We start from the raw sequence: 27,616 nt of genomic DNA, 5'->3' as shown, positions 1-27,616 counted from the left end.
GTGAGATGGCCCCTCCCTTTAGTATAGGTAGCCAGCTTGTCTCCACACTGCAGCAGCCATCAATGTCACTGACATCACCACTCTTCTCCAGCGCAGAAGCTCTGTCTCTACCAGCCACCATGGTCAGGCGCCTGCCCGATCTCCCTGCTTGCAAATGCTGCACCAGTTTAGCCTGCTGCTGCCCATCCGCCCCTTGCTCCTGTGGTGCCCTAGGCCATGGCCAATGTGGCCTTGGCCTAAATCTGGCCCTGACCACACCCCAGTGAAATTCACTCGCCGCGTGTGAAGACCCACTGGCAGGTCAGAAGGCACTTTGGGACCGTTGTCAGGTCGCCCCCCCCAACGCTTAGGTACGGTGACCATACGTCCCACTTTACCCGGGACGCTTACCGCCTTCGGGGTCCGCTGTCTCAGGCTGCATGAGGTCCTGGGAAACGTCCCGCTTTTAGCCGTGGGACGTCCCAGCCTCGGGACTCTGGCCACTGTATCTGCATGAACTGGCTGCGGCATCTATTAAAAAAAAAAAAAAAATACTGCTGTGCAGCCTCCCTGGCGATCTTAATAGAACGCCAGGGAGGTTAAAATTTAATATTTTTTTAAATAAAAAAACCCCTCTTTTTTAATTAATCCCTCCCCCTAAATTAGCCCTAGATTACATACACTGCATGATACCTACATAGACATATGACTATGGCAGGGATTAGATTGTGAGCTCTTCCGTGGGACAGTTAAGTGACAGGGCTTTCCTCTGTACAGGGCGGCACTAGACCGCAGCGCTGTACAAGTTTTCCTGCTTTTTTTTTTTAATAGCCTGCCAGCTCTGATCGCGGGCTGGCAGGCTGTTCTCTGTCCCCCGCTGCGTGCCGTGCAGGGAGCGAGCACTTGAGCGAGCGCTCGCTCCCTGCTAATCTCGCTAGGAGCAAAATGACACCTTTCGGCATTAGGTGGTCCCCAGAGAGCCACGCTCCCACCACCAATCGGCGTGAGGCGGTCGGGAGCAGATTAAAGTGGAACTGAACTCACAGGACAGAAGGTTAACAGAGAGAAAGACACCCTGTATGTATTTACAGAGTTTACCCTGTCTAATTCTCCCTCATCTGTGACTAATCACAACTGTAATTTGATCTGCCAGCTGTCAGCTGGCTGCCACAGCAGAGCAGCTAATATGTAAACACAGGATGTTAACCCTAAGTCTGCCTCCATGAAAGCAGGAAGTAGACACACTGCAGATGTATTGCAGGATTTGTATCTGCTGTAAGAAAGAAATGTTTCTCTTTAAAGGTTATTGTGCTGTTGCTTATCTTTTGGAGCAGAGAGGAAGTTCTGAGTTCAGGTCCACTTTAAAGGACGGCTGGTTTGAGAGGGATACGGAGGCTGCCATATTTATTTCCTTTTGAGGCCACTGCATTGCGTTACCTTATTTTGCTGCAAGCAATGGAAGTCTATGGAGACTTTCACACCGATTGCGATCCGTTGCGGTTACATTTACGTATTCTCACAGCTCATGCATCTTTTTTTTTTAAAGGCCTCCATTGACTTACATAGAAATCTCAGCAAATTTCCCCAATTTTTTTGAAAAATCACGTTTGAGGCGTTTGTGCAGCGATTTTCATGTAAGTCAATGGAGGCATTTTTTTTTTAAACGAAAATGACCCTCATAATGCTTTTTGGTGTGTCAGGGGCCCTCAGATGCAGGAAAATATCCCACGTGGCATAAAGAGCTGAGGAAGTACATTGCCGTAATGATGAGCAGAGGTGGTCAGCGAGGTGCAAACTGCTTGCAGCATGGAATGAGGCCAGTAAAATAAGCCTCCGGAGGATTCTGATGATTCCGGTCTACATACAATTTGCATGCCAGTCTCTATTCTAAGCAGCTCATTGGCCACCTGTACTAAAGAGTATGGCCGGATTTCTGGCAAGGCCACATAGGCCATGGCCTCGGGCGCAAGCAAAGCGAGGGACGGGCTGTGGACAGCAGGGTGGCAGTAGCAGTTAGTCTGCTGAACTATCATCCTGCTGCACAGAGTTTGCACATAGCATTGGGTGGCTGCCAACAGCTGGACTGGCACTCGGGGGAAGAAGCAGCAGCGAACAGGCACTTACAGTAATCTCTGAGCCGCCTGTCACTCTCCAAATGTGCTGCTCGCCAAAGAGCTTACAATCTAATCCCTACTATCACGTCACTAACTGTCCTCAGAGGAGCCTACTACAATGTAATCCCTACCATCACGCCACTAACTGTCCTCAGAGGAGCCTACTACAGTCTAATCCCTACCATCACGTCACTAACTGTCCTCAGAGGAGCCTACTACAGTCTAATCCCTACCATCACGTCACTAACTGTCCTCAGAGGAGCCTACTACAATCTAATCCCTACCATCACGTCACTAACTGTCCTCAGAGGAGCCTACTACAGTCTAATCCCTACCATCACGTCACTAACTGTCCTCAGAGGAGCCTACTACAGTCTAATCCCTACCATCACGTCACTAACTGTCCTCAGAGGAGCCTACTACAGTCTAATCCCTACCATCACGTCACTAACTGTCCTCAGAGGAGCCTACTACAGTCTAATGCCTACCATCATGTCACTACAGTCTGTAGTAGGCTCAGAGGAGCCTACTACAGTCTAATGCCTACCATCATGTCACTAACTGTCCTCAGAGGAGCCTACTACAGTCTAATGCCTACCATCATGTCACTACAGTCTGTAGTAGGCTCAGAGGAGCCTACTACAGTCTAATGCCTACCATCATGTCACTAACTGTCGTCAGAGGAGCCTACTACAGTCTAATCCCTACCATCACGTCACTAACTGTCCTCAGAGGAGCCTACCCTGTTGGAGAGGGTGGGGGGGAGTTTAGGATGCTGCTGGTCCGGGTACAGCTGGTGGTAGTGGCCTTGGGCTATAAAAAATACAAATCCGGCCCTGCTAATGAGGCAACACGACATTCCTGCTCAGATGACAAAGTCAGGACAACCATCTCTCATAAGATACTGTATTTCATTGGGTTGTTCAGGGTTATTTGTTTTCATGCCTAGGAGCAGGAAGGAGATGTGGCGCATGTGGATCCCGGTAAGGTGAGTTACCTTAACCGCTCCCTCTGAGCACTCTGCATGCGCCCGCAATGCTCCAAATGGGTATGGTAAACAGCGAACACTGGCATTTTCTTTCTCCATTATTTTTACTAACACTTCATATTTATGGGCAGATAAGAATACTTGCGAAAACGCGGTTTTGCATTAAAGAGAATATGTGCGGGAAGGCATGGGCATGCGGAAACTTTTGAAGAAAGTTTGCATTTTCGCAAGAATTAATTTCTTTAAAAAACGCATTACATTTCTGCGAGAATTTTTCGTCAAGTGAAAACGACTTTGGAGAAAACTTGAACTCATCCCTGCTAATACTAAACCGTAAATATGACGAGGTCGTGACAACCTGTGAAACGCGTAGGTGTGGCGCCGGTATGTCCTGCGTTCCAATGAGTCCCCAGCCTGCCAGTATGATCCGGATGGTTCAGTCATGTCCTCCTGCTGACCTTTAGCCTCTTGGCGTGAGAGACGACCATCACCCCCCTTTCTTGGCTCACAGGCCCCAGTTGACGGCATTAACTGTTCTTTTTTTTGTGCCGCACAACCGGCCACTCGACACGAGCGTTGTGATGACATTCTGAGATCCTTTCTTGGCTTTGAACCTCTCTGACCATCTGTGAGCTACAAAAACATCTCAACATCATCCAAGATCTTAAAGCAAAGCCAAGGCAAACCTAGTGCAAATAATGAGATACGGACCCATGAAGAGGAACGTCTCTCAGGGCCAGGCAGAGAGGCTCCAGCCTCAGAGCGTGGTGTAGGAGGGGCACCAGGGGCGGGCCGAGGCGAGAGAGGCTCCAGCCTCAGAGCGTGGTGTAGGAGGGGCACCAGGGGCGGGCCGAGGTGAGAGAGGCTCCAGCCTCAGGGTGCAGTGTAGGAGGGGGCACAGGGCGGGGCCGAGGCAGAGGCGAGAGTGGCTCCAGCCTCAGGGCGCAGTGTAGGTGGGGCACAGGGCGGGGCCGAGGCAGAGGTGAGAGAGGCTCCAGCCTCAGGGCGCAGTGTAGGAGGGGACGCAGGGCGGGGCCGAAGCGAGAGAGGCTCCAGCCTCAGGGCACACTGTAGGAGGGGGCGCACAACTCACTCAGCTATCATTCTCCTATTGTGTTTGAAGCAGAGAGAAATAAGAAAAGGGGATACATGGCAGTGACTGCAAGCCAGATAACTAGATATTAAGGTGTTGGGGGCCCTGGGGCACCTCTTAGTCTAATAGCAATCAGTGTGTGATGGCTGGGGTGGGAGGGATGGAGGAGTGCACTTTGGTGTCTCAGCCTTGGGTGCTGGAGGAACTTGTCCCGGCTCTGACGCCTCTGGATCCCGTCTCTGGTCTGGGCGGTTCCGTCTTCACCCCCGCTGACCGCATGTTCTCAGTGATCCTGCGGCATATTGCCCAATAACATGGAGTCACGGGCCATGGAGGAGCGGCGCCCCTGAAGACTGGAACGCACAGACTAACACAGGAGCACCACAGCTGGGACCGACGACTCGCTGTGCTGCCAAAAACTCTGCAGGGCCCCGGGGCGGAGCAGTGCTTTTCAGCGCTGCTATATTTGGGCGCAGCCGGCGCCTCCATAGACTTCAATAGGAATCATTCCTATTGAAGCGCTCAGTGAGTAACATCGGCTCCGTCAGAAGACAGAGCCGAAGTTGCTTAAAAACATAATAATTCGGCCTCCAGCAATCGCTGGAAGCCGAATTATTTCATTCCCCCACTATCCATGTCGGCCTGGAGGGGGAATAGTAATTAAATCGGCCCGGACTTGTGCAGAAGCAGGATCAGCTATATACCGCTGTATCCTGCGCCCAAGTCTACCGGCGCCGATTTCAAATGTACGCCCCCGGGGAGCACAGTAACAGTGAAGCCCAGCAGCTCCCTCAGGGGTCCTGGGTTGTGTTATTTGTCAAAAAAAGGGCCCCACTTCTCTTCTCGCTCCTCCTCCTCTGCTGCTCCTCTCTGCCAAGCTCTCCATTGCCAGTTAACCAGAGGATCCAGTTCAAACTCCAAGAGTGTTTTTCAGTGATTTTCCAGACTCTGGCATTTTGGAAGATGATTGGATATTGTAATTCTGTTGGCTCTTTCACACTGCAGTAAATTGTTGTTGTTTTTTTTATAATCGTAAAGTTGCTGCATGAAGCAATTCTGCAGTAACTGTGGATCTTTAGGAATTATAGAACAGCAAAAGCACAGTAAAAATCCCTTCAAAATTGCTTTAAAATTTCTCCAAAATTGCTAATAGCAAAGTGCTTCTTTCATTTTTAGTACTAGTGATTTAAAAAGCTCTTGCTAATGCAATGCTATGGGGGATTTTTATAAAATCACATCTCTCCAGTGTGCACACACACATAGGATAACATTAGCAAGAGCGTTTATAATCACAAGGGCTTAGAAACAGCTCTTGTAGTGTGATCCTGCCTAAGTGCTATGTAAATACATAATAATAATAATAATAATAATAATAATAATAATATAGTAGGACATTAGACTATGACTATGGCAGGATTAGAGTGTGAGCTCCTCTGAGGACAGTCAGTTACATGACTATGTACTCTGTACAGTGCTGCAGGAGATGTCAGTGCTATATAAATACATAATAATAATATGGTAGGACATTAGACTATGGCTATGGTAGGATTAGAGTGTGAGCTCCTCTGAGGACAGTCAGTGACATGACTATGTACTCTGTAATATGCTGCAGAAGATGTCAGTGCTATATAAATACATAATAATAATATGGTAGGACATTAGACTATGACTATGGTAGGATTAGAGTGTGAGCTCCTCTGAGGACAGTCAAAGACATGACTATGCACTCTGTAATGTGCTGCAGAAGATGTCAGTGCTATATAAATACATAATAATAATATGGTAGGACATTAGACTATGACTATGGTAGGATTAGATTGTGAGCTCCTCTGAGGACAGTCAGTGACATGACTATGTACTCTGTAATGTGCTGCAGGAGATGTCAGTGCTATATAAATACATAATAATAATATGGTAGGACATTAGACTATGACTATGGTAGGATTAGAGTGTGAGCTCCTCTGACGACAGTCAAAGACATGACTATGCACTCTGTAATGTGCTGCAGAAGATGTCAGTGCTATATAAATACATAATAATAATATGGTAGGACATTAGACTATGACTATGGCAGGGATTAGACTTTGAGCTCCTCTGAGGACAGTCAGTGGCATGACTATGTACTCTGTAATGTGCTGCAGGAGATGTCAGTGCTATATAAATACATAATAATAATAATATGGTAGGACATTAGACTATGACTATGGTAGGATTAGAGTGTGAGCTCCTCTGAGGACAGTCAGTGACATGACTATGTACTCTGTAAAGTGCTGCAGGAGATGTCAGTGCTATATAAATGCATAATAATAATATGGTAGGACATTAGACTATGACTATGGTAGGATTAGAGTGTGAGCTCCTCTGAGGACAGTCAGTGACATGACTATGTACTCTGTAATGTGCTGCAGAAGATGTCAGTGCTATATAAATACATAATAATAATATGGTAGGACATTAGACTATGACTATGGTAGGATTAGAGTGTGAGCTCCTCTGAGGACAGTCAGTGACATGACTATGTACTCTGTAATGTGCTGCAGGAGATGTCAGTGCTATATAAATACATACTAATAATATGGTAGGACATTAGACTATGACTATGGTAGGATTAGAGTGTGAGCTCCTCTGACGACAGTCAAAGACATGACAATGCACTCTGTAATGTGCTGCAGAAGATGTCAGTGCTATATAAATACATAATAATAATATGGTAGGACATTAGACTATGACTATGGTAGGATTAGAGTGTGAGCTCCTCTGAGGACAGTCAGTGACATGACCATGTAGTCTGTAATGTGCTGCAGGAGATGTCAGTGCTATATAAATACATAATAATAATATGGTAGGACATTAGACTATGACTATGGTAGGATTAGAGTGTGAGCTCCTCTGGGGACAGTCAGTGACATGACTATGTACTCTGTAATGTACTGCAGGAGATGTCAGTGGTATATAAATACATAATAATAATATGGTAGGACATTAGACTATGACTATGGTAGGATTAGAGTGTGAGCTCCTCTGAGGACAGTCAGCGATATAACTATGTACTCTGTGATGCAGAAGATGTCAGTGCTATATAAATACATAATAATAATATGGTAGGACATTAGACTATGACTATGGTAGGATTAGATTGTGAGCTCCTCTGAGGACAATCAGTGACATGACTATGCACTCTGTAATGTGCTGCAGAAGATGTCAGTGCTATATAAATACATAGTAATAATATAGTAGGACATTATACTAGGACTATGGTAGGATTAGAGTGTGAGCTCCTCTGAGGACAGTCAGTAACATGACTATGTACTCTGTAAAGTGCTGCAGAGGATGTCAGTGCTATATAAATACATAATAATAATATGGGAGGACATTAGACTATGACTTTGGTAGGATTAGAATGTGAGCTCCTCTGAGGACAGTCAGTGACATGACTACGGTATGTACTCTGTAATGTACTGCAGGAGATGTCAGTGCTATATAAATACATAATAATAATATGGTAGGACATTAGACTATGACTATGGTAGGATTAGAGTGTGAGCTCCTCTGGGGACAGTCAGTGACATGACTATGTACTCTGTAATGTGCTTCAGGAGATGTCAGTGCTATATAAATACATAATAATAATATGGTAGGACATTAGACTATGACTATGATAGGATTAGATTGTGAGCTCCTCTGAGGACAGTCAGTGACATGACTATGTACTCTGTAATGTGCTGCAGAAGATGTCAGTGCTATATAAATACATAATAATAATATGGTAGGACATTAGACTATGACTATGGTAGGATTAGAGTGTGAGTTCCTCTGAGGGCAGTCAGTGACATGACTATGTACTCTGTAATGTGGTGCAGGAGATGTCAGTGCTATATAAATACATAATAATAATATGGTAGGACATTAGACTATGACTATGGTTGGATTAGAGTGTGAGTTCCTCTGAGGGCAGTCAGTGACATGACTATGTACTCTGTAATGTGCTGCAGGAGATGTCAGTGCTATATAAATACATAATAATAATATAGTAGGACATTAGACTATGACTATGGTAGGATTAGATTGTGAGCTCCTCTGAGGAAAGTCAGTGACATGACTATGTACTCTGTAATGTGCTGCAGGAGATGTCAGTGCTATATAAATACATAATAATAATATAGTAGGACATTAGACAATGACTATGGTAGGATTAGATTGTGAGCTCCTCTGAGGACAGTCAGTGACATGACTATGTACTCTGTGCTGCAGAAGTACTTTCTGTTTTAGGGAAAGTTTGCTTTAATATGAATACATAAAGAAGTTTTATTCCCATTCTTCTCCACCTCCTAGCTCAGATAAGATGGACAGAATGATAAATTTTATTAAAAAGGATGATTAAATAAGCTGGAATGCACTTTTTTAAAAGGCTTCTATGAAGTAAATGCATTAGCGGAGGAACCTGTAATCTGCATTTCTTTCCTCTCTTTATTGATTTTCTTTTGCTTATTTCATTTTCCTACCTGCAGCTGAGATTTGCTAAAAATGATTCTGTCCATTTTGGCTTCTGTTTTCTGTCACTTCTGTCAGTAATATTTGTGTCTCTGCAGCTGACATCTCCATGGCCGATTCCATGACAGCAAGGACTCTCCTGACAGTGAAATAATGCTTATTACCATTATGTGGAGGATCTGGGCCAGAGCACTGCATCACAATCATGGCCCAGTCCTCTCTTACTATTTCCAATATAAGGCAGTGATACCATCAGCCTGCCTCACTAATATTGTAACACTGCTGGAAAATACAGATGGAATTATGGAAAAGTATCACCTGCACTAATAACAAAACTGACACACCCAACACTCACTGTGCCGGCAGGAAGGCTGAGCTGTGCATGTGGCTGTCTCTTCAGATAAACCCAATACTCACTGTGCGGGCAGGAAGGCTGAGCTGTGCATGTGGCTGTCTCTGCAGATACACCCAATACTCACTGTGCTGGCAGGAAGGCTGAGCTGTGCATGTGGGTGTCTCTGCAGATACACCCAATACTCACTGTGCCGGCAGGAAGGCTGAGCTATGCATGTGGCTGTCTCTGCAGATACACCCAATACTCACTGTGCTGGCAGGAAGGCTGAGCTGTGCATGTTGCTGTCTCTGCAGATACAGCCAATACTCACTGTGCTGGCAGGAAGGCTGAGCTGTGCATGTGGCTGTCTCTGCAGATACACCCAATACTCACTGTGCCGGCAGGAAGGCTGAGCTGTGCATGTGGCTGTCTCTGCAGATACACCCAATACTCACTGTGCTGGCAGGAAGGCTGAGCTGTGCATGTGGCTGTCTCTGCAGATACACCCAATACTCACTGTGCCGGCAGGAAGGCTGAGCTGTGCATGTGGCTGTCTCTGCAGGTACACCTAATACTCACTGTGCCGGCAGGAAGGCTGAGCTCTGCATGTGGCTGTCTCTGCAGATACACCCAATACTCACTGTGCCGGCAGGAAGGCTGAGCTGTGGATGTGGCTGTCTCTGCAGATACACCCAATACTCACTGTGCTGGCAGGAAGGGTGAGCTGTGCATGTGGCTGTCTCTGCAGATACACCCAATACTCACTGTGCCGGCAGGAAGGCTGAGCTGTGCATGTGGCTGTCTCTGCAGATACTCCCAATACTCACTGTGCCGGCAGGAAGGCTGAGCTGTGCATGTGGCTGTCTCTGCAGATACACCCAATACTCACTGTGCCGGCAGGAAGGCTGAGCTGTGCATGTGGCTGTCTCTGCAGATACACCCAATACTCACTGTGCCGGCAGGAAGGCTGAGCTGTGCATGTGGCTGTCTCTGCAGATACACCCAATACTCACTGTGCCGGCAGGAAGGCTGAGCTGTGCATGTGGCTGTCTCTGCAGGTACACCTAATACTCACTGTGCCGGCAGGAAGGTTGAGCTCTGCATGTGGCTGTCTCTGCAGATACACCCAATACTCACTGTGCTGGCAGGAAGGCTGAGCTGTGCATGTGGCTGTCTCTGCAGGTACACCTAATACTCACTGTGCCGGCAGGAAGGTTGAGCTCTGCATGTGGCTGTCTCTGCAGATACACCCAATACTCACTGTGCCGGCAGGAAGGCTGAGCTGTGCATGTGGCTGACTCTGCAGATACACCCAATACTCACTGTGCCGGCAGGAAGGCTGAGCTGTGCATGTGGCTGTCTCTGCAGATACACCCAATACTCACTGTGCCGGCAGGAAGGCTGAGCTGTGCATGTGGCTGTCTCTGCAGATACACCCAATACTCACTGTGCTGGCAGGAAGGCTGAGCTGTGCATGTGGCTGTCTCTGCAGATACACCCAATACTCACTGTGCCGGCAGGAAGGCTGAGCTGTGCATGTGGCTGTCTCTGCAGGTACACCTAATACTCACTGTGCCGGCAGGAAGGTTGAGCTCTGCATGTGGCTGTCTCTGCAGATACACCCAATACTCACTGTGCCGGCAGGAAGGCTGAGCTGTGGATGTGGCTGTCTCTGCAGATACACCCAATACTCACTGTGCTGGCAGGAAGGGTGAGCTGTGCATGTGGCTGTCTCTGCAGATACACCCAATACTCACTGTGCCGGCAGGAAGGCTGAGCTGTGCATGTGGCTGTCTCTGCAGATACTCCCAATACTCACTGTGCCGGCAGGAAGGCTGAGCTGTGCATGTGGCTGTCTCTGCAGATACACCCAATACTCACTGTGCCGGCAGGAAGGCTGAGCTGTGCATGTGGCTGTCTCTGCAGATACACCCAATACTCACTGTGCCGGCAGGAAGGCTGAGCTGTGCATGTGGCTGTCTCTGCAGATACACCCAATACTCACTGTGCCGGCAGGAAGGCTGAGCTGTGCATGTGGCTGTCTCTGCAGGTACACCTAATACTCACTGTGCCGGCAGGAAGGTTGAGCTCTGCATGTGGCTGTCTCTGCAGATACACCCAATACTCACTGTGCTGGCAGGAAGGCTGAGCTGTGCATGTGGCTGTCTCTGCAGGTACACCTAATACTCACTGTGCCGGCAGGAAGGTTGAGCTCTGCATGTGGCTGTCTCTGCAGATACACCCAATACTCACTGTGCCGGCAGGAAGGCTGAGCTGTGCATGTGGCTGACTCAGCAGATACACCCAATACTCACTGTGCCGGCAGGAAGGCTGAGCTGTGCATGTGGCTGACTCTGCAGATACTCCCAATACTCACTGTACCAGCAGGAGGGCTGAGCTGTGCATGTGTCTGTCTCTGCCGATACACCCAATACTCACTGTGCCGGCAGGAAGGCTGAGCTGTGCATGTGGCTGACTCTGCAGATACACCCAATACTCACTGTGCTGGCAGGAAGGCTGAGCTGTGCATGTGGCTGACTCTGCAGATACACCCAATACTCACTGTGCCGGCAGGAAGGCTGAGCTGTGCATGTCTTCAGATACACGCAATACTCACCGTGCCGGCAGGGAGGCTGAGCTGTGCATGTGGCTGCCACTGCAGATACACCCAATACTCACTGTGCCGGCAGGAAGGCTGAGCTGTGCATGTGGCTGTCTCTGCAGATACACCCAATACTCACTGTGCCGGCAGGAAGGCTGAGCTGTGCATGTGGCTGTCTCTGCAGATACACCTAATACTCACTGTGCCGGCAGGAAGGTTGAGCTCTGCATGTGGCTGTCTCTGCAGATACACCCAATACTCACTGTGCTGGCAGGAAGGCTGAGCTGTGCATGTGGCTGTCTCTGCAGATACACCCAATACTCACTGTGCTGGCAGGAAGGCTGAGCTGTGCATGTGGCTGTCTCTGCAGATTCACCCAATACTCACTGTGCCGGCAGGAAGGCTGAGCTGTGCATGTGGCTGTCTCTGCAGATACCCCCAATACTCACTGTGCCGGCAGGAAGGCTGAGCTGTGCATGTGGCTGTCTCTGCAGATACACCCAATACTCACTGTGCTGGCAGGAAGGCTGAGCTATGCATGTGGGTGTCTCTGCAGATACACCCAATACTCACTGTACCGGCAGGAAGGCTGAGCTGTGCATGTGTCTGTCTCTGCCGATACACCCAATACTCACTGTGCCGGCAGGAAGGCTGAGCTGTGCATGTGTCTGTCTCTGCCGATACACCCAATACTCACTGTGCCGGCAGGAAGGCTGAGCTGTGCATGTGTCTGTCTCTGCCGATACACCCAATACTCACTGTGCCGGCAAGAAGGCTGAGCTGTGCATGTGGCTGTCTCTGCAGGTACACCTAATACTCACTGTGCCGGCAGGAAGTTAGAGCTCTGCATGTGGCTGTCTCTGCAGATACACCCAATACTCACTGTGCCGGCAGGAAGGCTGAGCTGTGCATGTGGCTGTCTCTGCAGATACACCCAATACTCACTGTGCCGGCAGGAAGGCTGAGCTGTGCATGTGGCTGACTCTGTAGATACACCCAATACTCACTGTGCTGGCAGGAGGGCTGAGCTGTGCATGTGGCTGTCTCTGCAGATACACCCAATACTCACTGTGCCGGCAGGAAGGCTGAGCTGTGGATGTGGCTGTCTCTGCAGGTACACCTAATACTCACTGTGCTGGCAGGAAGGCTGAGCTGTGCATGTGGCTGTCTCTGCAGATACACCTAATACTCACTGTGCCGGCAGGAAGGCTGAGCTGTGCATGTGGCTGTCTCTGCAGATACACCCAATACTCACTGTGCCGGCAGGAAGGCTGAGCTGTGGATGTGGCTGTCTCTGCAGATACACCTAATACTCACTGTGCCAGCAGGAAGGCTGAGCTGTGCATGTGGCTGTCTCTGCAGATACACCCAATACTCACTGTGCCGGCAGGAAGGCTGAGCTATGCATGTGGCTGTCTCTGCAGATACACCCAATACTCACTGTACCAGCAGGAAGGCTGAGCTGTGCATGTGGCTGACTCTGCAGATACACCCAATACTCACTGAGCCGGCAGGAAGGCTGAGCTGTGGATGTGGCTGTCTCTGCAGGTACACCTAATACTCACTGTGCTGGCAGGAAGGCTGAGCTGTGCATGTGGCTGTCTCTGCAGATACACCCAATACTCACTGTGCCGGCAGGAAGGTTGAGCTCTGCATGTGGCTGTCTCTGCAGATACACCCAATACTCACTGTGCTGGCAGGAAGGCTGAGCTGTGCATGTGGCTGTCTCTGCAGATACACCCAATACTCACTGTGCTGGCAGGAAGGCTGAGCTGTGCATGTGGCTGTCTCTGCAGATACACCCAATACTCACTGTGCTGGCAGGAAGGCTGAGCTGTGCATGTGGCTGACTCTGCAGATACACCCAATACTCACTGTGCCGGCAGGAAGGCTGAGCTGTGCATGTGGCTGTCTCTGCAGATACACCCAATACTCACTGTGCCGGCAGGAAGGCTGAGCTGTGCATGTGGCTGACTCTGTAGATACACCCAATACTCACTGTGCTGGCAGGAGGGCTGAGCTGTGCATGTGGCTGTCTCTGCAGATACACCCAATACTCACTGTGCCGGCAGGAAGGCTGAGCTGTGGATGTGGCTGTCTCTGCAGGTACACCTAATACTCACTGTGCTGGCAGGAAGGCTGAGCTGTGCATGTGGCTGTCTCTGCAGATACACCTAATACTCACTGTGCCGGCAGGAAGGCTGAGCTGTGCATGTGGCTGTCTCTGCAGATACACCCAATACTCACTGTGCCGGCAGGAAGGCTGAGCTGTGGATGTGGCTGTCTCTGCAGATACACCTAATACTCACTGTGCCAGCAGGAAGGCTGAGCTGTGCATGTGGCTGTCTCTGCAGATACACCCAATACTCACTGTGCCGGCAGGAAGGCTGAGCTATGCATGTGGCTGTCTCTGCAGATACACCCAATACTCACTGTACCAGCAGGAAGGCTGAGCTGTGCATGTGGCTGACTCTGCAGATACACCCAATACTCACTGAGCCGGCAGGAAGGCTGAGCTGTGGATGTGGCTGTCTCTGCAGGTACACCTAATACTCACTGTGCTGGCAGGAAGGCTGAGCTGTGCATGTGGCTGTCTCTGCAGATACACCCAATACTCACTGTGCCGGCAGGAAGGCTGAGCTGTGCATGTGGCTGTCTCTGCAGGTACACCCAATACTCACTGTGCCGGCAGGAAGGCTGAGCTGTGCATGTGGCTGTCTCTGCAGGTACACCTAATACTCACTGTGGCGGCAGGAAGGTTGAGCTCTGCATGTGGCTGTCTCTGCAGATACACCCAATACTCACTGTGCTGGCAGGAAGGCTGAGCTGTGCATGTGGCTGTCTCTGCAGATACACCCAATACTCACTGTGCTGGCAGGAAGGCTGAGCTGTGCATGTGGCTGTCTCTGCAGATACACCCAATACTCACTGTGCTGGCAGGAAGGCTGAGCTGTGCATGTGGCTGACTCTGCAGATACACCCAATACTCACTGTGCCGGCAGGAAGGCTGAGCTGTGCATGTGGCTGACTCTGCAGATACACCCAATACTCACTGTGCCAGCAGGAAGGCTGAGCTGTGCATGTGGCTGTCTCTGCAGATACACCCAAAAAGTAAATCAAGGGTCTTATCTATTTGCCATAAATACCTCACAATCCTTGCAAGATCCCTTGTAATTAAAGTATCTGGAATACCTTTATATTTGTAAAACATTCTCCCTACCTCCTTCTGACTGTATGTTCTAACATTGTCAGTCAACAGGAATAGAGCCTGAGGCTTACAAGCTGAAAGTTTACAGTTTTTCTGTTAAATTAGGCAATAAACTAGAGCTTGGATTGTACAGACAGGAAGGTTTTGAATCAGGATAATAACCCTGACTCAAAACTTCTTGTTTGTAAAATACAAGCTCTAATCTGCAGCAATGCTCAGCTACTAAGATATGGCAATTACACACATAGTGTTTCTCTCCCTCCTGCCTCTCCCCCCTCCCCTTGCTACCAGAGTCGTCAGACACAGGCTGGGAGATGGAATGATTTGTCTGTGATTTGTCCTCACAGGAGCAGCTTTGCTAGCAAGTAAAGATTAAAGAATGCCAGCCAACTAGCCAAGCACTTCTGTAAGTAACTTTTCTTCCAAAATAGCTATTAGCACCACCATTTGGACAATCTGCTCTTCTCAAAAGCCTCTGAGTTCTGTTTGTGGTATTTATATTTGGTTCCTATCATTGCTGAACTAGTTAGCCTTCATTTTATCACCAGAGTTAGGCAAAAAAATATTGTTAGCTCACCATACAAACATCGGTTTTGATCACCCAAATGGGCTCCACCAGCCAGCCATTGTGCCCCCCCCCCCCCCAAAAAAAAAGCTGGAGCAGCCACTGTGTATAGGAGAGGGAGGGGGCCACTAGACACCAGGGAACTGTATAGGGGAGGGAGGACCACTAGACACCAGGGAACTGTATAGGGGAGGGAGGAGGGCCATTAGACACCAGAGAACTGTATAGGGGAGGGAGGGGGCCCTAGACACCAGGGAACTGTATGAGGGGCAGTGGGCACTAGACATCAGGGAACTGTATAGTGGAGGGAGAAGGGCCATTAGACACCAGGAGACTGTATAGGGGAGGGGCCACTAGCCATTGAAGTTGGCCCGTGACTTAGTTCCAGTTTCCAATTTTCGGACCACTGTGTAATTGAATATGACAGCCCTGCTTTATAGAATAAAAGCAGAACATCGCGGTCCTCATGTAAACCTTCCTCGCCATGTGGCGGTCTGCCGTCCGCAGCGACTGTTCATATATCTTTATGGAGGGAGGATGGGACAGTTGCCACTGCAAGTAAAATGCCATTTATAAGAGGCTGTGCCTCTCACATGCATTACCGGCCGGGGAGGCTTGCTGTGCAAGCTAGAAGCAGAGAAGCGGCTAAGTAGCATCTAATGGATATGGCAGCAAATGAAGAAGTAATGCAGGAGCTATGCAGATGCTGAGAGGGAACACACTAACACTAAATGTCTCTCCTCCATTTGTGCGCACTTTCTGCAGCCCACTTAGCATCCCATTATTATAAACCTGCTCTATTCATACCACAGAATATATCTCCCCCGTAACCAGCAGTGACAAGGCACAGATTTACATAAATATGCAAAGACACTAAGACAGACCTCCTTCTTATAAGACGGGAAGTTTCTGCACAATTATCCGAACACTGCGTCCGAAACGCTGGCTACACTACTGAGGCCCAACGCCTGAAACAAGGACTGCTTCAAAGCGCTGTCCACACAACTGAGACACAACACCTGAAACAAGGACTGCTTCAAAGCACTGTCTACACAACTGAGGCCCAACGCCTGAAACAAAGACTGCTTCAAAGCGCTGTCTACACTACTGAGGCCCAACGCCTGAAACAAGGACTGCATCCGAAACACTGCCTACACTACTGAGGCCCAACGCCTGAAACAAGGACTGCATCCGAAACACTGTCTACACTACTGAGGCCCAACGCCTGAAACAAGGACTGCATCCGAAACACTGTCTACACTACTGAGGCCCAACGCCTGAAAAAAGGACTGTGTCCAAAATGCTGGCTACACTACTGAGGCCAATGCCTGTAACAAGGGCTGCTTCAAAACATTGTCTACACTACTGAGGCCCAACGCCTGAAACAAGGGCTGCTTCAAAACACTGTATACACTACTGAGGCCCAACGCCTGAAACAAGGACTGCTTCAAAACGTTGTCTACACTACTAAGGCCCAACGCCTGAAAAAAGGACTGCTTCAAAACACTGTCTACACTACTAAGGCCCAACGCCTGAAAAAAGTAATGCTTCAACACGCTGGCTACACTACTAAGGCCCAATGACTGAAGCAAGCACTGCTTCAAAACGCTGTACACACAACTGAGACACAACGCCTGAAACAAGGACTGCTTCAAAACGTTGTCTACACTACTGAGGCCCAATGCCTGAAACAAGGGCTGCTTCAAAACACTGTCTACACAACTGAGGCCCAATGCCTGAAACAAGGGCTGCTTCAACACGTGTCTACACAACTGAGGCCCAATGCCTGAAACAAGGACTGCTTCAACACGCTGTCTACACAACTGAGACACAACGCCTGAAACAAGGACTGCTTCAAAACGTTGTCTACACTACTGAGGCCCAACGCCTGAAACAAAGGCTGCTTCAAAACGTCTACACTACTAAGGCCCAACGCCTGAAACGAGGAATGCTTCAAAACACTGTCTACACAACTAAGGCCCAACGCCTGAAACAAGGGCTGCTTCAAAACACTGTCTACACAACTGAGGCCCAATGCCATGAAACAAGGGCTGCTTCAACACGGTGTCTACACAACTGAGGCCCAATGCCTGAAACAAGGACTGCTTCAACACGCTGTCTACACAACTGAGACACAACGCCTGAAACAAGGACTGCTTCAAAACGTTGTCTACACTACTAAGGCCTAACGCCTGAAACGAGGAATGCTTCAAAACACTGTCTACACTACTGAGGCCCAACGCCTGAATCAAGGACTGCTTCAAAACGTTGTCCACACAACTGAGACACAACGCCTGAAACAAGGACTGCTTCAAAACGTTGTCCACACAACTGAGACACAACGCCTAAAACAAGGACTGCTTCAAAACGTTGTCTACACTACTGAGGCCCAACGCCTGAAACAAGGACTGCATCCGAAACGCTGTCTACACTACTGAGGCCCAATGCCTGAAACAAGGACTGCTTCAAAACGCTGTCCTCACAACTGAGACACAATGCCTAAAACAAGGACTGCCTCAACACGCTAGCTACACTACTGAGGCCTAACGCCTGAAACAAGGACTGCGTCCGAAACGCTGTCTACACTACTGAGGCCCAACGCCTGAATCAAGGACTGCTTCAAAGCGCTGTCCACACAACTGAAACACAATGCCTAAAACAAGGACTGTTTCAAAACGCTGTCTACAGTTCTGAGGCCCAACGCCTGAAACAAGGACTGTTTCAACACGCTGTCTACAGTTCTGAGGCCCAACGCCTGAAACAAGGACTGCTTCAAAACGTTGTCTACACTACTAAGGCCCAACGCCTGAAACAAGGACTGCTTCAAAATACTGTATACACTACTAAGGCCCAACGCTTGAAACAAGGACTGTATCCGAAACGCTGTCTACACTACTGAGGCCCAACGCCTGTAACAAGGACTGCTTCAAAACGTTGTCTACACTACTGAGGCCCAACGCCTGAAACAAGGACTGCTTCAAAACACTGTATACACTACTGAGGCCCAACGCCTGAAACAAGGACTGCTTCAAAGCGCTGTCCACACAACTGAGACACAATGCCTAAAACAAGGACTGTTTCAACACGCTGTCTACACTACTAAGGCCCAACGCCTGAAACAAGGACTGCTTCAAAACGTTGTCTACACTACTAAGGCCCAACGCCTGAAACAAGGGCTGTTTCAAAACGTTGTCTACACTACAAAGGCCCAACGCCTGAAACAAGGACTGCTTCAAAACGTTGTCTACACTACTGAGGCCCAACGCCTGAAACAAGGACTGCTTCAAAACACTGTATACACTTCTGAGGCCCAACGCCTGAAACAAGGACTGCTTCAAAGCGCTGTCCACACAACTGAGACACAATGCCTAAAACAAGGACTGTTTCAACACGCTGTCTACACTACTAAGGCCCAACGCCTGAAACAAAGGCTGCTTCAAAACGTTGTCTACACTACTGAGGCCCAACGCCTGAAACAAGGACTGCTTCAAAACACTGTATACACTACTATGGCTCAACGCCTGAAACAAGGACTGCTTCAAAACACTGTATACACTACTAAGGCCCAACGCCTGAAACAAGGGCTGCTTCAAAGCGCTGTCTACACTACTGAGGTGAGGTACAACGCCTGAAACAAGGACTGTATCCGAAACGCTGTCTACACTACTGAGGACCAGCTCCTGATGCAAGGACTGCTTCACAGGGAAAATGATTTTAGTGGAAACCTTTCAGTTCCAAACACTTGTGAACAGTGCAAACAAGGATAAGAGCCAATAGCAGTGTGCGGTGGTAAGGTGCATGCGCAGCGTTCAAAGATATTATGGCCCACCCACTCCCGTCCTGCACAGCGTAATGCGCGGCATCAGCTGGTACCCTATAAAGCAGGGGTCTCAAACTCGCGGCCCGCGGGCCATTTGCGGCCCTCGATACAATATTTTGTGGCCCTCGCCCGCAAAAGCTTGCTTATAGTTCGCTTCAGTGCTCCCAAGTAATCCGCCGCATCCCCGCCGCTAAACGAGGGCTGCAGATCCAAATCGCCCGGGGGGCAATCCGCCGTCATCTTCTGAAAGGGGCAGAGCTTTCAGCTTCAGCTCTGCCCCTCCTGACGTCAAACGGATCGCCGCCTTTCCCCGCCCCTCTCTGTGAAGGAAGAGTGAGAGGGGCGGGCAGAGGCGGCGATGCGCCGCGATTGTGAAATTCCTTATGCGGCCCAGCCTCATCCTGACTTTGCCTCCTGCGGCCCCCCAGGTAACTTGAGTTTGAGACCCCTGCTATAAAGGAAAAAGTGGCAACGTGTAAAGGTGGCCACTGACGGCCGTCAGTCACATTTTCAGCAAAGATAAATAAAGTGTGTTAATAGATCTATTATTTCATCATCAACAAACCAATCTTTACTTCCTTTCCATAACAACCGATTAGAAAAAACATTTTTCCTATCAACTAAATTGTCATAGAAAGATCACTATTAGAATCGTTCACAGTTGATGTGGGACATTAACCACTTAACCACTATAGGTGGTGATCCCCTTATGGACCAGAGTAATTTTCACCTTTCAGCGCTCCTCCCTTCCATTCGCCAATAACTTCATTTCTACTTATCACACCAAAATGATCTATATCCTTTTTTCACCACCAATTAGGCTTTCTTTGTGTGGTACTTTTTGCTAAGAATTATTTTATTCTAAATGCATTATAACAATTATAAATCATCAGCTGAGCTGTCAACATACAGCGTGTTGCAACCGGCTGTTTATCTCTGCATCTGTCAGACTCACTGCTCCCCCGCCTCCTCCATAGCTCCGGTCCCCGCCTACGTCCCTTCTCTCCAATCAGCGAGGAGGGAAGGGACGCGGGCGGGGACCGGAGCTATTTAAGGCATTTTAATGACGAATTGTGAAAATATCGCCTAGGAGAAAACTAAGGAGAAAAAGTGACTAGAATAAGGGCCACTCACTTTCACTTTCCCCTGGAACCTCATCATGTAGTTGTGCTGATAGTAATGTGTGCTACACTCAGCTCTCCCTCCTGTCTGGAATCTGATATGTGAGTTACAGTGAAAAGAGATTAGTGTTTGCTGAACATACAGAGGAGAAGCTTCAGTGTGACCGCTGCACTGATTGCAAGCAGCAGAATATTTTCCTCAACGAAGAACAGTCTGAAGGATCTGAGTATGATAACACCATGCAATAGCGCTGCATCCATCACTGCAATCTGAGGTGGAATTGTGACTTTGGGACTGTGAGAAAACGCGGAAGCACCGCCGCATGCGCTTATGGCAAGGCGGGGGATTCCGCGTCCAGCGTGACCACTGATGTATGTGCTCACTCGTCTTTGTGTCTGCCTGAACGCGGAGGAACCACCGCATGCGCTGGCGGCATGGCGGCGGATTCCGCGTGCAGCACAACAGGCATTTCACAGCAGGGTTCTGGTGTGGCTGGGAGCTGTAGTCCACATAGGTTTAGGTGGATGCGCGCGCGCGCGCTGAGAGGAAGAGCTTTGTACCAGTCAGTGGGGGATCAGCTGACCAGGCTGGTCAGCTGACGCCAGAAACGGTTTCCATTGGTCCAGCACTTGGGGGAGGCGCTGGAGAGCGCTGAACTATATATACTGGTGGCTGGGCATTTGCTGGTTGTCTGCCATTGCGATCACTACGTGGTAGCACTCAGACCTTGTCTGTATCTGTGTTATTAGACCAGTTTCCAAAGGTGTTGATGGCCAAGGATCTCACACCTTAGTCTAGGAATTCTGTTATCATCTGTGTTGTTATCTAGACCAGTTTCCAAGGTGTTGACGGCCAAGGAACTCACACCTTAGTCTAGGAATTCTGTACCATCTGTATATTTCATATTATCTAGGCTAGTTCCTGGAGTGTGAGAATCTTGGAGCTCACACTCAAGTCTAGGCATTGTTGATTATCTGTTATGACCTTCTGCTTTCCTGACCATTCTTCTGATCTCTGATTGTGTACCTTTGTCATTCTGATACTCTGTTGCTGAACTCGGCTAGTCTCTGGAATCCGCATCTGCCTCCTGTCTCTGTACCTTATCTGTCTGTCTGTTGCCGACCTGGCCTGTCCGTCCTCGAGAACTATCTTCCCTGTCTGGAGATAGTTCACAGACCTGTCAGTGACACTTCACCATTGGTGTCACTCACCTTCTGTCCTTCTCTCTCTCAGCCTTGCTCCTCCCCTTGGGGAGCTTCAGGCCTGTAGAAGGAATCTGATCCATTGCAGTATCTCTTACTGTCTAGCACCCATCTTACGGGGGAGTTCCTCGAAGTATTACTGTTGCACCAAAACACTCTCATCTCTTTTAGGTGTCCAGAGGTTAGAAAATATATCTGATCATCGGTGATACTGCAGATCATCAATAATCGGGTATATTCTGTATTCTCGGTGATACTGCAGATCACCGGTAATCAGATCCTCTCTGTGTTACACCGATCGTTACTGAACGGCAGACCAAACTCAAATGGACGCACTCACAGCCCGTCTGGGTACCCTCACCACTGCGGTGGAAGATATCAACCGGGTACTGGGCAGTCACCAGACGCAACTTAATGCATTGTCTGGGTCTGTTCATGCCGTACAGACGGCTGTGAATGATGTGCGATCTCCTCTTAGTACAGACATACGTATGCCCGTACCAGAAAGGTTTTCTGGCCACAGATCTGATTTCCAAAATTTTAGGAGTAGAGTGTTGTCATACTTTGAGTTAAGACCCAATACGTCAGGAACCATTACTCAAAGAATCACGTTTATTAAGACCTTATTATCAGGCGACTCCCAGACCTGGGCATATAGTCTCCCTGACGATCACAAAGCCATGACCTCTGTGGAGGAATTTTTTAATGCTATGGCCATAATTTACGACGATCCAGACATTGCCTCAACTTCTGAGCGGAAGCTCAAATTATTGCGTCAAGGCAAGGGTTCGGTGGAGGATTATGCAGCCGAATTTAGGAGGTGGTCAGTGTCTGCCAGGTGGGACACATATGCACTGCTCGATTGTTTTTTGTCAGGGCTTTCAGATGAGGTTTCAGAGCTCATGTTAGGACAACCTGAACCTAGGTCCATTGATGAAGCCATTGCATCTGCCATCCGAATTGATCGCCGTCTGCGCTATCATAGGCAGACCCGGGGAAGAAGTACTGTAAAAATTGTGTCTCATGCTGCACCTCCAGTGACTCCACCTCCAGTAACTCCACCTTCACCCACTTCGCCTCCATCTGAGCCAATGCAGATTGATCGGTCTCGTTTGTCTCAGTTGGAGCGGAAGCGCAGGTTGTCTGAACAGTTGTGTCTCTACTGTGCAGAGGGGGGTCATAGGGTACAAAATTGTCCCAAGAGGTCGGGAAACGCTACTGCCTAGGTGTACTCAGGGGTCAGGCCCTAGGCGCTCAGTTGGTACCCCTCAATGATGAGCGACTTCTTCTCCCCTGTACTATTTCTTGGGAAGATAAGTCTGAAGTTACGGAGGCCTTCATTGACTCAGGCTCAGCAGCTAATTTTATGGATTTTGAGTTTGCTAAAAAATTGGGTATTCCGGTCACGCCGATAAACCCACGTATTCAGGTTACGGCAGTGGATGACTCCCCTGTGCAGGGAAACAGTCCGCTGTCTCAGACACCAGAAGTAGGAATTACTATCGGGGTGTTACATTTTGAAAAGTTACAGTTTTTTGTGTTACATATGGCCACCTCCACGATTATTCTCGGTATGCCTTGGTTACAGGTGCACTCACCTCAGATCAATTGGGCCACCGGTCAGCTAACCAGCTGGTCTCCCCACTGTTTTCAAAACTGCCTAGTGAAGGTAACATTGGGAGAGACTAAGGTTCATGTGGAGGGTGTGCCAGATCAGTACTCAGATTTTTCGGACGTGTTTTGTGCCAAGTCAGCCGACAAACTTCCCCCACATCGCCCTTTTGATTGTCCTATTGATCTCTATTCAGGTTGTATGCCCCCTAGAGGCCACCTCTATATCATCAATATCTCATCAATAATCGGGTATATTCTGTATTCTCGGTGATACTGCAGATCACCGGTAATCAGATCCTCTCTGTGTTACACCGATCGTTACAGGGACGAGGGGAGGTAGAAAAAAAATTTGGACATTGGGCAGTAAGGAGTTGATGAGTTGCATAAGTTGGTGAGTGCAATATAGGCCTCTGCCCTGTAGCGCTGCAGTATGTGAGGCGCCATAGCTTATCTTTCACTTATTTATACCCGCACGTTATTTAAAACAAGCAATTTGGGGACATATTTATCCTGTATTTGGACAAGCAATAGGCGAGATTTCATTCACTTTATGTTCTCTTTAAGTGGTACTTTTGTAATTAACTCTAATTTCATTCTTCTTTCTCCTTGTTGAGCCTGCCTAAAAGGAGAATTTACCAGAGAATCTGAGTTGTCATGCCATCATGTCTCCACGCTGACAGACTGGCACACATACCAACAAACTTACCTCGGAGCAGGCACGGCCTCTCATCCCGCCCAACCAACAAACCTACCTCGGAGCAGGCACAGCCTCTCATCCCGCCCAACCAACAAACCTACCTCGGAGCAGGCACGGCCTCTCATCCCGCTTAGCCAAAACAAAGAACCTACCTCGGAGCAGGCACGGCCTCTCATCCCGCCCGACCAACAAACCTACCTCGGAGCAGGCGCAGCCTTTCATCCTGCCCAACCAACAAACCTACCTCCGAGCAGGCACGGCCTCTCATCCCGTCCGACCAACAAACCTACCTCGGAGCAGGCACTGCCTCTCATCCCGCCCAACCAACAAACCTACCTCGAGCAGGCACGGCCTCTCATCCCGCCCAACCAACAAACCTACCTCGGAGCAGGCACGGCCTCTCATCCCGCCCAACCAACAAACCTACCTCGGAGCAGGCACGGCCTCTCATCCCGCCTAACCAACAAACCTACCTCGGAGCAGGCACGGCCTCTCATCCCGCCCAACCAACAAACCTACCTCGGAGCAGGCACGGCCTCTCCTCCTGCCCTACCAACAAACCTACCTCGGAGCAGGCATGGCCTCTCATCCTACCCAACCAAAAAAACCTACCTCGGAGCCGGCACAGCCTCTCATCCCACCCAACCAATAAACCTACCTCGGAGCAGGCGCAGCCTCTCATCCCGCCTGACCACCAAACCTACCTCGGAGCAGGCACAGCCTCTCATCCCGCCTGACCAACAAACCTACCTTGGAGCAGGCACAGCCTCTCATCCCGCCCGACCAACAAACCTACCTCTGAGCAGGCACAGCCTCTCATCTCACCCAACCAACAAACCTACCTCGGAGCATGCACGGCCTCTCATCCCGCCCAACCAACAAACCTACCTCGGAGCAGGCACAGCTTCTCATCCCGCCCAACCAACAAACCTACCTCAGAGCAGGCACAGCTTTTCATCTCACCCGACCAACAAACCTATCTAGGAGCAGGCACAGCCTCTCATCCCGCCCAACCAACAAACCTACCTCGGAGCAGGCATGGCCTCTCATCCCGCCCAACCAACAAACCTACCTCGGAGCAGGCACGGCCTCTCATCCCGCCCAACCAACAAACCTACCTCGGAGCAGGCACGGCCTCTAATCCTGCCCTACCAACAAACCTACCTCGGAGCAGGCATGGCCTCTCATCCTACCCAACCAAAAAACCTACCTCGGAGCAGGCACAGCCTCTCATCCCACCCAACCAACAAACCTACCTCGGAACAGGCACAGCCTCTCATCCCGCCTGACCACCAAACCTACCTCGGAGCAGGCACAGCCTCTCATCCCGCCTGACCAACAAACCTACCTTGGAGCAGGCACAGCCTCTCATCCCGCCCGACCAACAAACCTACCTCTGAGCAGGCACAGCCTCTCATCCCGCCCGACCAACAAACCTACCTCTGAGCAGGCACAGCCTCTCATCCCACCCAACCAACAAACCTACCTCAGAGCATGCACGGCCTCTCATCCCGCCCGACCAACAAACCTACCTCGGAGCAGGCACAGCTTCTCATCCCGCCTGACCACCAAACCTACCTTGGAGCAGGCACAGCCTCTCATCCCACCTGACCAACAAACCTACCTCAGAGCAGGCACAGCTTTTCATCCCACCCGACCAACAAACCTATCTAGGAGCAGGCACAGCCTCTCATCCCGCCCAACCAACAAACCTACCTTGGAGCAGGAACGGCCTCTCATCCCGATAGATGTGTCACGCGAAGGAATCCTAACATTTCCTTTACATCTGATGCAAACATAAATAGGCACGATAAAAATTTAATGAGTATCAAGTAGCACTTTGTGTAGCCTGATTTATTGGCCCAATATGTTTGTGAGAAGCACAGGAGTTGTTAATCTCGGATTCCTGGAGATCTCTTCCTTCATCTGAGTTACAGTGAGAAACTCCAAGTAGTATTTATACAGCGGGATTTATACCTTAATCTACAGAGGTGTATCAAGACACGAGGTGAGGGGGGGACTGGAGGCAGCCGAAGGAGACCTCGATCTATGGCTAATCTCATTCATGAGGAGGTATATCGGGACATGAGGTGAGGGGGGGGGGGGGGATGGAGGCAGCTGAAGGAGACCTCCTGTGTATCGAGACACTAAATGGGGAGGGGGAGTAAAGGCAGCCAGAGGAGACCTTGTGTGTATCGAGACATGAGGTGAGGTGGGGGGACTGGAGGCAGCTGGAACAGATCTTGCATGTATCGAGACATGAGGTGAGTTGTGGGACTGAAGGCAGCTGGACGAGACCTCGATCTGTGACTGTGACTTATCTTATTCATGAAGAGGTGTATTTGGATAGGAGGTGAGGGGGGGGAGGGGGGGGGCTGGAGGTAGCCGAAGGAGACCTCAATCTGTGGCTTATCTCATTCATGAGGAGGTGTATTGGGACAGGAGGTGAGGGGGGACTGGAGGCAGCCAGAGGAGACCTCATGCGTATCCAGACACGAGGTGAGGGGCAGGGTTGCTCATCACTATTCGTGAATTCGAATTTACCCGTGATCACGGGTTGTTTTTCATGAATCCAGACTCGAATTCGAAGTTCGATACCGATCCCGAATTCGAATGTATCCGGATAGTGACGCTCAAATTTGGCCGAGTTCGGCCGTGATCACTGTGATGACGAATCCGGATTGCGGTATCCAGGAGATGACGTCATCAATCTGTTGGAAGCTGCTTGGAAAATTGTGCTCACTTTCCGCCGCTCAGCTGCTGCCGCAGCAAACCTGGCCGACATCCAGCAGCAGGAGGGCCTGCCACAACACCGGCTTGTCATGGATGTACCAACTCTCTGGAACTCCACCCTGGCGATGTTGGAGCGGCTGGTTTAGCAGAGAAGGGTTGTCAACCGACACATCGTTGAGGCCACTCTTGCTGGCACCACCAAACTCCAGCTCCTCTCAAACGCACAGCGGGGGCAAATGCAGCAGGTCTGCTTGGTGTTGGCTCCCTTCCTGCAGGGAACCAACCTGGTGAGCCAGGAACGGGCATCCCTCAGCCAGTGGGTCCCCTTTGTTTATCTGCTGGACAGGGCACTGTGTGATCTGCTGGATGTGGGAGAGGAGGCCCTGATCCAGCTTGAACAGTCCACTTCTGCGCAGGATTTTGAGTTGTTGGAGGAGGAGGAATTGGAGGTCCTGGACATTGCAGTGGAGGGAGAACAGCGGAGCGCAGCTGCAGTGGTGCGAGAGTGGAGAGAGGAGGAAGAGGCTCAGGGGCCAGAGGAGGAGGACAGCGTTGTGGCCACTGACCCTGATGTCTCTGCTGGATGGGCCACCCTGTTCCCCATGGCAGCGCACATGCTGCGCTGCCTGCGCACAGACCCCAGGGTGAAGCAGATGCAAGCTCGGGAGGAAGCCTGCATCAGCATGATCCTGGACCCACGGCTGAAGGGGAAGGTGGGTCAGTTCCTGCCTGCTGGGGACACTGAGCAGCGAACAAGGGAGTTCAGCAGATCCTTGTTCGACGATTGGAGGAAGCCTTCCCCCTAGCCTTCCACCCCCTCTGTCCCTGTCCAGCCAGCACAGCAGCTGGTGCCTGCAGCCAGCAGCAGCAGCATCAGACGCCCAGGAGACCTGCTGTCCTTGACTAAGGCACTCTACATGATGGTAGAGCAGCCGAGAGAGAAGGTGTGTGCAGCAGCATCCTCCTCTCAAAGTCACAGCCAGCGCCTGACCCGGATGGCGGCCGACTACATGGGGTCCTTCAGCGGGCTTTACACCGGCGAGGAGCCTGTGGA

Source organism: Hyperolius riggenbachi, chromosome 6 (assembly GCF_040937935.1).
Source record: "Hyperolius riggenbachi isolate aHypRig1 chromosome 6, aHypRig1.pri, whole genome shotgun sequence".
NCBI classification, from domain to species: Eukaryota; Metazoa; Chordata; class Amphibia; order Anura; family Hyperoliidae; genus Hyperolius; species Hyperolius riggenbachi.
The sequence above is the reverse complement of the archived record's forward strand: the minus strand, read 5'-3'. Positions refer to the sequence as shown.